This window comes from Scyliorhinus canicula, chromosome 9 (genome assembly GCF_902713615.1).
Source record: "Scyliorhinus canicula chromosome 9, sScyCan1.1, whole genome shotgun sequence".
Lineage (NCBI taxonomy): Eukaryota > Metazoa > Chordata > Chondrichthyes > Carcharhiniformes > Scyliorhinidae > Scyliorhinus > Scyliorhinus canicula.
The window spans coordinates 64,175,670-64,189,109 of record NC_052154.1 but is presented as its reverse complement, the minus strand read 5'-3'; the positions used below and the strand labels follow the sequence as shown (position 1 = coordinate 64,189,109).

Below are 13,440 nucleotides of genomic sequence, written 5' to 3'. Positions count from 1 at the left end.
GTTATATGTGGCATCGAAGGCGAGTGTGCGGACAAATTGCATGGGTTCCCGGAACATAGAACATACAGTGCAGAAGGAGGCCATTCGACCCATCGAGTCTGCACGGACCCACTTAAGCCCTCACTTCCACCCTATCCCTATAACCCAATAACCCCTCCTAATCTTTTTGGACATTAAGGGCAATTTAGAATGGCCACCTAACCTGCACATCTTTGGACTGTGGGAAGAAATCAGATCACCCGGAGGAAACCCACGCAGACACGAGGAGAACGTTCAGACTCCACACAGACAGTGACCCTGCGGAGAATCGAACTTTGAACTGCACAAGCGAACAAAACAGCGGTGTGCACTGTTGCCGCTGCTGTTTTTCCCTGGCTATAGAACCTCTGGCAATGGCTCTTAGGAGGTCGACAGAGTGGCGAGAGGGCATCAGGTGTCGCTATACGTAGACAAGCTACTATTGTCTGTTTCGCACCCGCTGGGGACGTGGAGAGGATCATGGGATTGTTGGGGAAGTTTGGGGCGTTCTCTGGATACAAGTTAAATGTAGGGAGAAGCAACTCGTTCCCGGTGAACGAGTTGGGTCGGCAAATCAATCTAGGGAGAATGCCATTTAAGGTGGCCAGAGTTAGGTTTAGGGATTCAGGTAGCGAAGGAATGGGCAGTGGTCCACAAATGGAATTTAACAGAACTGGTGGAGGAAGTTAGGGAGGATCTGAAGAGGTGGGATACGCTGCACTTGACTATGGCAGGGAGGGTCCAAGTGATGAAGGTGTATATTCTGCCGAAGATGAATATTCCAGACACTCCCGATCTTTGTACCGTAGGCCTTCTTTCGAAAACTGGATATGATTATTTAGGACTTTGTATGGGCTGGGAAAGTGCCAAGGGTTGGGAGAGTGCTGTTATAGAGAGAGGCAGAAGGGAGGGTTGGCGTTGCCGAACCTGCTACATTATCTGGGCGGCGAGCGGGGAGAAGTTGAGGCGGTTGTGGGAAGGAGAAGGGGTAGAATGGGTTAGGTTGGAGAAAGAATCCTGTAGGGGTCCAGTTTGAGGGCTATGGAGATGGCGGCATTAGGAAATAGTCAGAGAGCCTTGTGGTGCAGTCCCCAATGAAGGTGTGGAACCAGCTGAGGAGGCACTTTCGGATAGAGGGGATGTCGGTATTAACGCCATTGTGTGAAAACCATGGTTTTGAGCTGTGGGCGGGGAATAGATGGCATGTGGGGCTGGTTAAGGTGAGGGGTTTGTACCAGAAAGGAGGGTTTGCCAGTATAGAGGAACTGAAGTAGAGGGTAGAGTTCCAGAGAGGAAATGAGTTTCGGTACCTGCAGGAAAGGGACATTGCGCGGAAGGTTTGGAAAGTGTTCCCCAGGTTGCCAACTGCTGCTTCCGGATGTGGAAGGGGTGGACAGGATTAGAGACATATAGGGCAGCACAGTGGCACAGTGGTTAGCATTGCTGCCTACGGCGCTGAGGACCCGGGTTCGAATCCCGGCTCTGGGTCACTGTCCGTGTGGAGTTTGCACATTCTCCCCGTGTCTGCGTGGGTTTCACCCCCACAACCCAAAGATGTGCAGGTTAGGTGAATTGGCCACGCTAAATTGACCCTTAATTGGAAAAAATAATTGGGTACTCTAAATTTAAAAAAAAAAGGATTAGAGGCATATAGAGGTGGCTGGGAGAGCAAGGAGGTGAGCAGGTGATGAAGATTAAGGAGAAGTGGGAGGGGAAGCTGGGCGGGGAGATAAACCGGCGAGTATGGAGTGAGGAACTATGAAGGGTAAATGCAACCTCCTCGTTTGCTAGGATGAGCCTGATACAGTTCAAGGTGGTACACAGGGTACATATGACTCGGTCAATAATAAGTGGGTTCTTCCAGGGAGTGACATTCGAGTGTGAGAAGTGTGGGCGGGGACCAGCGAATCATGTTCATATGTTCTGGGGCTGCAAAACGTTGGGGAGATTTTGGGTGGGAATGTTCGCGGAGCTAACCAGGATAGTGGGGGAGGGGGTTTAGCCTGATCCTTTGGTGGCGATATTTGGGATATCGGAGAAGCTGGAGCTGATGGAGGGGAGGAAGGCTGATGTTGTGGCCTTCGCCTCTCTGATTACCTGGTGAAGAATTTTGTCGGAGTGGCGGTCGGCATCGCCACTGGGGGTAGCGGCCTGGCTGGGGGACTTGTATGACTTTCTTCGGTCGGAAAAGATTAAGTATGAATTAAGGGGTTCAGCGGAGGGCTTTGAGGCAAGGTGGGGGATGTTTGTGGCCGTGTTTGAGGAGCTGTTCATCGTGGGGCGGGGCCGGGGGTGAAAAAGGGGGAAAATTGTATAAACTGTAGTGGTGTGTTGGGGAATTTGTTCCCCAAATTGTTCATATTTGGTAACTTTTTGTATATGTTTGGAATAAAATATATCTTAAAAAAAATGATTATTGCAAAAATAATTAGAAGCTGACGAGTCAGGAGATTCAGAAATATTGGTCAGATAGTTGGCCACCAACGCTATTCACAATGTAACAGTTGATTTGCCACCACAACAAAAATACATGCATTTGCACGTATTGTGTATGTCTGCATCAACTGGGGTCACAGATAAGGATCTCCCGATTCATTGTCATCAGATATTCAGATTTCAGATTTGCATTGGAGTTTGAGAATTGATATTCTTCGAGGGGTCCAAACCGTATTAAACAGGAAACGTGTTATCAGACCCACCCATTATGCTGTTAGAATAGCTCTATTCCATCATGGCAAATCAGAAATCAATAACACTCAAAATAACAGTGCAAATCTTAATTACGGGACGCTTCCTTCAGGCTGCATTATGACACTGACAAGTTTAAACCTCTCACAGACAGAAGTTGTCAAATACTATTACAAGGTCCCAGAGTGGGGAAAGAGGATGAAATAAGAACTATAAACTGAATGGGCTTGAAAATATTTTCTTTAGAAAAGAACTTCCCTCCTGTATCAACTGCGATCAGAACCACATCATGTTGCATTGACAGCAGTGCTCTTCCATCTTGCACATCATTCACTCCAGCGGCTGAAATGCTTTTTTCTATTTGCTGTAGCTCAGGCCAACTAGGTGCACATTATCTGTCACCTTGCCTCAACCACATGTTAAGAGTGGTTAAAACCAGAGCTTTACAAACCAAGATTGCAAGTATTCGCCGCCATGAACTAGTTAAGCCTCAGTAAATATATTATTTGCATCATCAAACCTCTTTGCTCTTGTACAGAAACTCATGTCACAAAGGCTAGCTCACAGTTATCATCCCAGCTGATGTTGATACTGGTCAAGCCAGATTCCAGAGTGGAACCTGTCTTGATGGATCCTAATTTTTAATTGGGGGGAATTATCCTCCTCCCACTGCCGGTAGCAGGGTTACCGATGCAGTGAAGAATCGAGCTTCAGGCTAAAAACGGGATCGGCTCCCAGGGTCTGATGCTCTGGCCCCTCCCGTCGGCAGCAATGAGATGTACACCTCACACCGGTGGGAGGATGCAGATGGGTTATTTGCATCCGATTAATGGGCTGGAAGCCCGATTCTCCACGCCTCCGTGATGCTCCAGCCCTCTAGGCCGGGATTGATGGAGGTGGATTGGTGCAAATATTTTCTAGCATGGCCCTGATGTACTGGACCCTGTGGTGGGTCAAGGGGTAAGTATGTATTGTAGGTGTCCCCAAAGCCCATCGGAGGGCCCCTCCCCCACCCAACACAAATCCTGCCCAGCCCACCTCCATCAGACTCCCCCCCCCCCCCCCGACCTGCTCCATACCATAGACCCCCTCCATCTCTGAGACCCCCCTCAATCAGTCATCCCTACCTGGAAGCTAAAGGGCAATCCAGGTAATAACTGTGCAAAATCACTGCTGTTTCACTTATCAGTCCCTTACACGTGCTGTTTCAGTAGAAACTGCGGAAAGCAGCAGCTGTTACTTCATAGAAAGCCAAAACTCATCACAAGGCTTTAACCCCCTCAGATCCTTTGATCTGTGAGGCTTTTATTCACTTTCAAAGAGAAATAGCTTTTAGCACGTTGTGATTGACAGGGTAATAACTTCCAAACAGCCAGGTATCTGGATTGTTTATTTTAATCTCCCTTCATGCATGAATGCATTTCAAATACTCTGTTGTGAACCTAACCACAATGTTTATAAACATCTAGCTATGATTTACAGGTCCTCATCACATCAAAAGCAGTTAAGTGATTTCTGCTGAGAATGCGAGGAAGTGCCTTAACGCGCAGAGCATTTGCAATAAAGCGGATTAACTAACTGTGCAAATAGACATAAATGGATATGATATAATTGGGATTACGGAGACATGGCTGCAGGGTGACCAGGGATGTGAACAGAATGTCCAGCAGTATTTAGTACTTAGTGAGGACAGACTAAAAGGAAAAGGCGGTGGGATTGCATTACTGGTTAAAGAATAAATTAACGCAATTGTGAGGAAGTCCATTAGCTCTGGCAATGTGGAATCTATAGGGGTAGAGCTGAGAAACACCAAGGGGCAAAAAACGTTTGTGGGTACCATATATAGACCCAAAACTGCAGTGGTGATGCTGGGAATAGTGTTAAACAGAAATTAGAGATGTATGCAATAAAAGAACATCTGTAATTATGGGTAATTTAAATCTGTATATAGATTGGGCAAATCAAATTAGCCTCAATATCGTAAAGGAGGAATTCCTGGAGTGTATACAGGATGGTTTTCTGGACCACTATATTGAGGAACCAATTAAAGAATAGGCCATCCTAGACTGGATACTGTGTAATAAGAATCATTGGCAATCTAGTTGTGTGAGACCCCTTGGGATGAGTGACCATAATATGATAGAATCTTTATTAAGATGGAGAGTGAAGTAGTTGGTTCTGAACTGTTCACGACGGCGGCAACCACACCTGGTTGCTGCCGTCATGAACATGGCGCGCCAGGTAAGTGTGGGGCCTAGGGGGGTGGATCGGGGATCGAGCACCACGACCGTGCTCGGGAGGGGACTGGCCCGCGATCAGTGCCCACCGGCACTCTTTCTCCTCCGCGCCCCGCAAGATCAAGCCATGTCTTGCGGGGCGGCTGAGGGGAAAGACGGCAACAGCGCATGCGCGGGTTTGAGCTGTCCAACCCGCGCATGCGCGGCTGACATCATTAGGCTCCACCGCGGCATCATTCTTGGCGCGCCGGACCTTGAAGCCAGGGACAAGGCCCGGCCGCCGAGTTTCCCGGTACGGCCCGCCTATCCCCCCGGGTAGGGGAGAATAGGGGGCCGGAAGAGGCTTCCGATGCCGTCGTGAACCTCTCCAAGTTTCACAACGGCGTCGGGCCTTGCGGAGAATTCCGCCCTAGAAATGTTGGAGAACGCAGGATTTAGTGAGAGGGAGGAACTGAAGGAAATCAATATTAGTAGAAAAATGGTGTTGGGGAAATCAATGGTATGTATTGAAGGCTAATAAATCTCCAGAGCCTGATAATCTACACCCCAGAGTTCTTAAGGAAGTGGGTCTAGAAATAATGGATACATTGGTGGTCATCTTCCAGGATTCGAGACTCTGAAACTGTTCCTGCAGATTGGAGGGTAGCTAATATAACTCCATTATTTATAAAGGGAGGTAGAGAGAAAATGGGGAAGCCTGAACGCTGGTCATGTTCATTTTACAATGAATTTAGAATTTTAGAACCCATTATCAAAGATTTTATAGCAGAGCACTTAGAAACCAGTGACAGGATTGAAGAGAGTCAGCATGGATTTATGAAGGGGAAATCATACTTGAAAAATCTACTGGAATTCTTTGAGGATGTAACTAGCAGAGTTGACAAGAAGGAGCCAGTGGGTGTGGTATATTTGGACTTTCAGAAGGCTTTTGACAAAGTCCCACATAAGAGATAGCTTGAAAAATTAAAGCGCACGGGATTGGGGGTAGTGTATTGAAATGGATAGAAAACTGGTTGGCAGACAGGAAACAGAGTAGGAATTAACAGTCGTTAATGACTAGTGACTAGTGGGACACCGCAGGGATCAGTCATGTGACCCCAGCTAGTCTCCATATATATTAATGATTTAGATGAGGGAACAAAATGTAATATCTCTAGATTTGCAGATGACACAAAGTTGGATGGGAGGGTGAGCTGTGAGGAGGAAGCAGAGATTCTTCAGTGTGATTTGGACAAGTTGAGTGAATGGGCAAATGAATGACAAATGCAGTATAATTTGGAGAAATAAGAAGTGCATTTGGTTGCAAAAACAAGAAGGCAGACTATCTGATTGGCCATTAATTAGGACAGGGAGATGTGCAACAAGATCGGGGTGTCTTCGTAAACCAGTCACTGAAGGTAAGCAGGCGTTAAAGAAGGGAAATGGGTATGTCGGCCTTCATTGTGCAAGGATTCGAGTACAGGAGCAGGGATGTCTTGCTGCAATTATGCAGGGCCTTGGTGAGGCAACACATGGAATATTATGTGCAATTTTGGTCTTATCTGAGGAAGGATGTTCCTGCTCTAGAGGGAGTGCAGCGAAGGTTTACCAGACTTATGCCTGGAATGGCGGGACTGATGCATGAGGAGAGATTCAGTCGGTTAAGATTGTATTCGCTGGAGTTCAGAAGAATGAGAGAGAGTCACATGGAAATCTATAAAATTCTAACAGAACAAGACAAGGTAGATGCAGGAAGGATGTTCCCGATGGCAGGTGTGTCCTGAACCAGGGGTCACAGTCTGAGGATATGTGGTAGACCATTTAGGACACAGATGAGGAGAACTTTCTTCACGCATAGAGTGGTGAGCCGATGGAACTCGGTACCACAGGAAGTAGTTTGAGGCCAAAACCTTGCATGTTTTCAGGGCAGCACGGTGGCACAGTGGTTAGCACTGCTGCCTCACAGCGCCGAGGTCCCAGGTCCGATCACACCTCTGGGTCGCTGTCCGTGTGGAGTTTGCACATTTTTCCTGTGTCTGCGTGGGTTTCACCCCCACAACCCAAAGATGTGCAGGGTAGGTGGATTGGCCACGCTAAATTGCCCCTTAATTGGAAAAAATGAATTGGGTACTCTAAAATTTTTTTTTTTTTTTCAAGCAGTGCATGTTTTCAAGTAGCAGCTAGATATAGCACTTAGGGCAAGGAAAATCAAAGGATATGGGTGTGGGGGGGGGGGGGGGAAGAAACGGGATTAGGCTACTGAGTTGGATAATCAGCCATGATCATACTGAATGGCGAAGCAAACTCAAAGGGCCTCCTCCTGCTCCTTGTTTCTATGAAAGCACTTATCTCCTAGATGTGTGCATGCAGCCGGGTTTTGGGGGGGGGGGGGGGGGGGGGGGGGTGATCTGGCATCTGGCTGCCTGCTCAAAATAGCAGGACTCCAAAAAGAATCCCGTGAGTTCCATGTGATGCACGAGTTTGCTTGACAAGTGAGAGTGAATCGCTCCTGGGTGCCACTCCATGCACCAGCGCAGACCAACCGTGATTCTACTCTGGGCGAAGAACTCCTAAACGGAGAATCCAACTGTAGAGGGCACTTACTGCACAGATTCACATCAGTCTGCTGATGAACTTTTCACAAAAGAATAAAATATTTATTCACTAAAATAATGAACTATATTACACACGCTAAAAAGATTTTAGATTCTAAAAAGAAAGGATTTCAATACAGATACCAGAAAATTATTCTAATTTATATTATTCCATTTATCGCAGCAACTGTACAAAACCCCAGTGAAGATTTACCACTGTAACAACACCGAGGTTTCTCGCTTGGGTTAAGTCAGCTTCAGTTTTCTTAGAATCATAGAATCCCTACCTTGCAGAAGGAGGCCAGTCGGCCCATCGAGTATGCACCGAGCCTTCAAAAGAGCACCCTATCTAGGCCCACTCCCCCACCTTATCCCTTCAACACCAGCTAACCTATGGACAATAAGGGGCAGATTTAGCATGGCCAATCCACCCAACATGTACATCTTTGGATTTCTGGAGACTTCTGAGTATTCACTCAATGCTTCCTTCAATTGGGATTGCTCGCTGCGACACCCAAAAGCTGAAATCTAAGCTCACTATTGCTTTAACTTCAGGGCAAATAAATGGGGTTGTTAAATTCAGTTTCTCATGAAGGTTTTTCATAGGATTCAGACCTTCTTCCTCCACCTTCTCGTCTACAGACGTTAACTGTTAGTGGCTACCAGGGTTTCTTTTAACACAACTTTTTTCAGAAGATGGAACCCCCAAACATCTCCTGAGTCCTAGTTGCACAGCCAACCCACAGCACACTTGCTGCTTGGCAGCTTTTTTTTTGACTCCTTTCTTTCTTCTTAACTGGGACATGTGCACTGTTTCTGTCCCTTGCCTTGGATGTCCTTTTGAGACCTTACCCTTTCCCCCGTCCCTTGTCTCTCTCTCCGGGACAGTTCTCATAAAACTTATTAATTCTATGTGCGATGTAAGTTCACCATCTGTGAACGTTGTGGTATTTTGAGGGACAGCGTGTTCCAATGTTAATACTGAGGTTTGTGCCGACTGACAAGGTTCAGACCTGCCGTGAGTGTGTAGTTAGGTTCCCCAGATTAGCTCAAATGTCTGTGATGAGCAGGGAGTGAGTCAGCCTGAATTCAAAGAGAAGTGTCCAGAGAGGGAACAAGGGAAGAGGACAGGCAGGGGTTCTAAGAGGGGTTCCAAGAAATCTGGCAAAAGCTTGATGAGGAACTGAGTTTAAGGAACTCATTCTCCAGTTAATGCAATAGTCAGTTTGGGTTTCAGTCTTTGATGTCTCAGTATTACCACACCCTGGGCTAGTGTGCGCTGAATTCCAGCCCCGTGCCCCAGAGTTACAACACAAGTGAATTAACCAATAATTCTTCTATAAATATCCAAAGTCTTTGGCCCCTGCCTGCCCAATAATTACAGTCACCAGGTTTGTAAGTTTAAATACAATTTCTGTTTATTAATCACAAGGAAGGGCAGCACGGTGGCACAGTGGTTAGCACTGCTGCCTCATGGCGCCGAGGTCCCAGGTTCGAACCCGGCTCTGGGTCACTATCCGTGTGGAGTTTGCACATTCTCCCCATGTTTGCGGGGTTTCGCCCCCACAACCCAAAGATGTGCAGGCTAGGTGGATTGGCCACGCAAATTGCTGATTAATTGGAAAAAATGAATTGGGTACACTAAATTTAAACAAATATATTTATCACAAAGGCTATCATGAAAAACACAGTAAATACAACTGGTTAGCGACAAGCAAATATCTACTACCCAGACACACAAGACAGACAAACACAGAGGGGTGGAGAGGGGTAAACAAAAATAAGGATGAAAGTTTAAAAAATAAATAAGGATGAAGGTCAAAAGGTAACGGGCGGGATTCTCGGGCCCCCGCCGGGCCGGAGAATCGCCGGGGGGGCGGCGTGAATCCCGTCCCACTGCCCCGATGCCGGCTCCCTGATTCTCCGGTGCCGGTTTTTCAGCAGGGGCAGGAATCGCATCACGCCAGTCAGGGCCGTTGGCAGCGATTGGGGCCCACCGATCCGTGGGCGGGCCTGTGCCCTGGGGGCAGTCTTTCCCTTCGCGCCAGCCGGTGTAACAGTTCGCTATGGCCGGCACGGAGAAGAACCCCAATGCGCATACACTGGGGTGACGCCAGTATACGCTGGCGCTCCTGCGCATGCGCCAACTTGCGCGGGTCGGCGGAGGCCATTCGGTGCCGGTTGGCTTGGAGCCAAGCCCTTGGAGATGTGGAGGATTCCGCACCTTCCGAGCAGCCCGATGCCGGAGTGGTTTACGCCACTCCCTGGCACCGTTACGGACCGACCCGCTGGATAGCTCTGGCGCCATTTTTTCGCTGGGGGCGGGAAGCGCGTTGCGCCGGTTGGGAGCTGTTGGCAGCGACCCCCCCGGCGATTCTCCGCCCCGCGATGGGCCAGGTGGCCACTCCTTTTTGGCCGGTCCCGCCAGCGTAAATTACACCAGGTCCTTACCGGCAGGACCTGGCTCTGCGGGTGGCCTGCAGAGTCCTCGGGGGGGGTTCTGGCCCCGGGGGGGGGGGGCCCCCACGGTGGCCTGGCCCGTGATTGGGGCCCACTGATCATTGGGCGGGCCTGTGCCGTGGAGGCACTCTTTCCCTCTGCTTCGGCTGCTGTAACGGTCCACCATGGCCGGCACAGAGAAGAACACCCCTGCGCATGCGCTGGGATGATGCCAGTACATGCTGGCGCTCCCGTGCATGCACCAACTCGCACCGGCCGGCAGAAGCCCTTCGGCACCAGTTGGCACGGCGCCAACCCCGCCGGGTAGCGGAGAATCCCGGCCCTTATTTCTCATCAAACTGGGCTTTCAGCTCGTGGTTTGACTTCAAGCCTCTGCAGTCTCAAGAGAACTGCACCCAGAATATTGGTGGAGAGAGTCAGCCCTCACCGTGGTCTTCAGGACAGAATTAGCTGGATATTTTTGGAGAGAGTTAGTTGGATCTCTTCCCCGTGCTGCCAGAATCAAAACTGAAACCAAACGCAAGCCTTGGGACTCTGAAAAACATATCAGCGGGATAAGGTTCAATCACCACCTGTTACCGGGCAAGCACAGCCTTCTGGGCCACTTCATTGGACACCAGCCAATCAATCAAATGAGTCTTTACTGATGTTGGCTACTTTGCAATCACCAGTTCAAACCAGTACAGTCTTCCGTGTGCTTCTCTTTGAATTAAAGGTACAGGATTCTTACAGGCTGCTGACTTAAAGTGAGGTGTCCATCAATCGTCCATCACTCAAAAGTGCAACAACAAAATAAAAAAAAGGGGAATAAGCAGGGAATAAACAGGAAGGACCCTTACATTAGGGAGTGACCTCAACTGAAGAAAGTGTCCACTGAATGCTCCGGTGTCTGCCAGAAGAAATCAGTTTTCAGCCAAGTCAACACAAGCAAGAAACCTTGGTGAATCAGTGGTAAATCTTCACTGGGATAAAAGGAATAGTATAAGTTTGAATACATTTCTGGTATGTATATTGAAACCTTTCCAACCTTTCTGTCTAGTGTAAGATAGTTCATTTTTCTTGTTAAATAAATGTTTTATGGCAGCACGGTGGCCTAGTGTTTAGCACAACCGCCTCACGGCGCTGAGGTCCCAGGTTCGATCCCGGTTCTGGGTCACTGTCCGTGTGGAGTTTGCACATTCTCCCCGTGTCTGCGTGGGTTTCACCCCCACAACCCAAAAAATGTGCAGAGTAGGTGGATTGGCCACGCTAAATTGCCCCTTAATTGGAAAAAAATAATTGGGTAATCTAAATTTAAAAATAAAAAAAAATAAAATAAATGTTTTATTCTTTTGTGAAAAGTTAAGCAGCAGACTCCCGTGAATTTGTGCAGTAACTGCACTCCACAGTTTTAAAAAATAGTTAGGGAGCGGTGTTCTCCAATAATGGGGCTATGTCCCCATGGCCCCGAATCACTCTGGACTTTCCTGAAGAAAGTCCAGAGTGATTCTCCTTCCTGGAGGGTCTAGCAGGGCCCCGGAGTGCTCCTTGCAGCTCTGGCTGCCGATATGAGGCCCTGCACCTCTGGTCGGGGGTCCGCACATGCACACGGCGGCGGCCTGCGTCGGCCGCCCGTGTGACATGGGGGACCCACACCGTGGAGTGGCACCGAAAACATAGGACTCCCCCAGATTGCGCATCCCGCGGATCGGTGGCCCCCGATCAGTAGCCTGGCTGTCCTGGAGAACCCGCCCCACCCAGTGAAGGGGATCCCCCCGCCCCCACCAGTGCAGCCGCCATGCTGAGTTCCCGACGGGTGGACCATGAGAGAACCACTCTGTTGGGAACTCGGCCAGTTGACGTCGGAGAATCACCATGGGGCCTCTTTCTATGGCCCCCGACCAGCGCCGCATGGACCGCGCGTGCACGATTCATGGCGATTCTCCAGAGACCGGAGAATCGCGGGAGCGGCATCGGGCCCGATCTCAGGTTTGACGCCCATTCTCCGCACCCGCGCCGATTTCAATTTCGGCGCGGAAGCTCGTAGAATCCCGTCCAGGACCTCTCAAGCCAGGCAACACTCTGGGGCTTGGCTTGTCCAGTATAACATTAGCTGTGATTAATGCAAATTAGGTATAGCTCATTTAGGAACACAGTATGCGTTCAAAGTCCTTAATCTTATTTCACTTACATAGCTGTTTTTTTTAGAAGGAAAATGAAGAACAATTATAACACACATGAATTTCCCCCAACAAATTTATTTCCTTCTCTTTTCTCAGAAGACATTGGAAGTTACTTGTTTGGGTCCAGTTCTCGGACACCAGTCAATTTACAATCACTTAACTATGTGGCAATTAATCAAGCGTGAAATTTGGTAGTGAGTCTTGTCAGATTCTCACCAAAGCACTATTCAGTCCTGTCCGCCTGTGTAAGCTTCCAGCAAAAAGCAGTTTTGATCAGTGGTCAGGTATATCCCGACACTATCTCATGCTATTGTAATATCCCTATAGCAGCCCTGCCTGAGATCAATGAACTTAGTACAGGCTGGAGATGATTCTGTGATCTACCGAGTCTTTATGGTCCAATTATTTAATGGTGAAACTCATAACACAATCAGCAGAGCCTGCATCTGCTTTTTGAAGGAAATTTCATAAAAATTCTAAAACAGGAATTACAATTAAATAGTTGTGGGCATTCTTGGAAGGCTTAAAAACGATGAAGCCATTCAAATATCTATAATGAAGAAAGTTGCAAGCAAAATACCTTTAAGCTCCATAGTGGGTTAATATTGAAGGTGTTTTTTAAAAAATACCAAATTTTTAAATGATATTTCCCTCCATTTCTTCCCTCTGGCTGTTGTTAGGCCTTTGTATTCTAAATTTAATGGAGACGAGGAATATCATTTTACACTCTACAAATGGTAGCAATCCAACAAAGGACATCAAAGTTCACTCCAAGGTGAAGTTTCTCTCTCTTAATGACAAGAGTCTTCACCCTATTTTGGCATTATGGAAAACAGTCAATTGGATAGAACAGAGCATCAAAGGAAAGTTCAGTTGAGTATTAATTCAGTGTCAGTGCTCAGTCCAACAGTCTAAGGTTCACTGCATTAACATGGGATATTGTATTATAATTAAATAACAATCAGAATAAATGTCAGCTCCCTGCTATATGAACAGATATCTCTCTCCCTCTCAGTTTTCTTTAATCTGTTCACTAAAGGAACGATTGTCCTGAACAGCCCACCAAAATGGTCACTCCATAATTTAAGCTGGTCACTTAGTCAACTTTGAATAGCATTGATGCTGAACCCATATTTTTACTTTTACTCTCCATGTACCCAAATGACAATAAGGCCTCCTGTAGCACCCCCCCCCCCCCCCCCCCCCCCCCCCCCCACCACACACACACACACACACACACACACAACCATTGTTATCCTGGAGTTAACTGAATACAAGACAAGTTTCAAATTTGTGACATTT

General features: G+C 47.8%; 1 protein-coding gene across 1 annotated transcript in view; it reads right to left on the bottom strand.

Moving 5' to 3' along the window:
* carmil2 (capping protein regulator and myosin 1 linker 2) overlaps positions 1-13,440 on the bottom strand; it is a 231,602-nt gene that overhangs the window by 203,583 nt on the left and 14,579 nt on the right.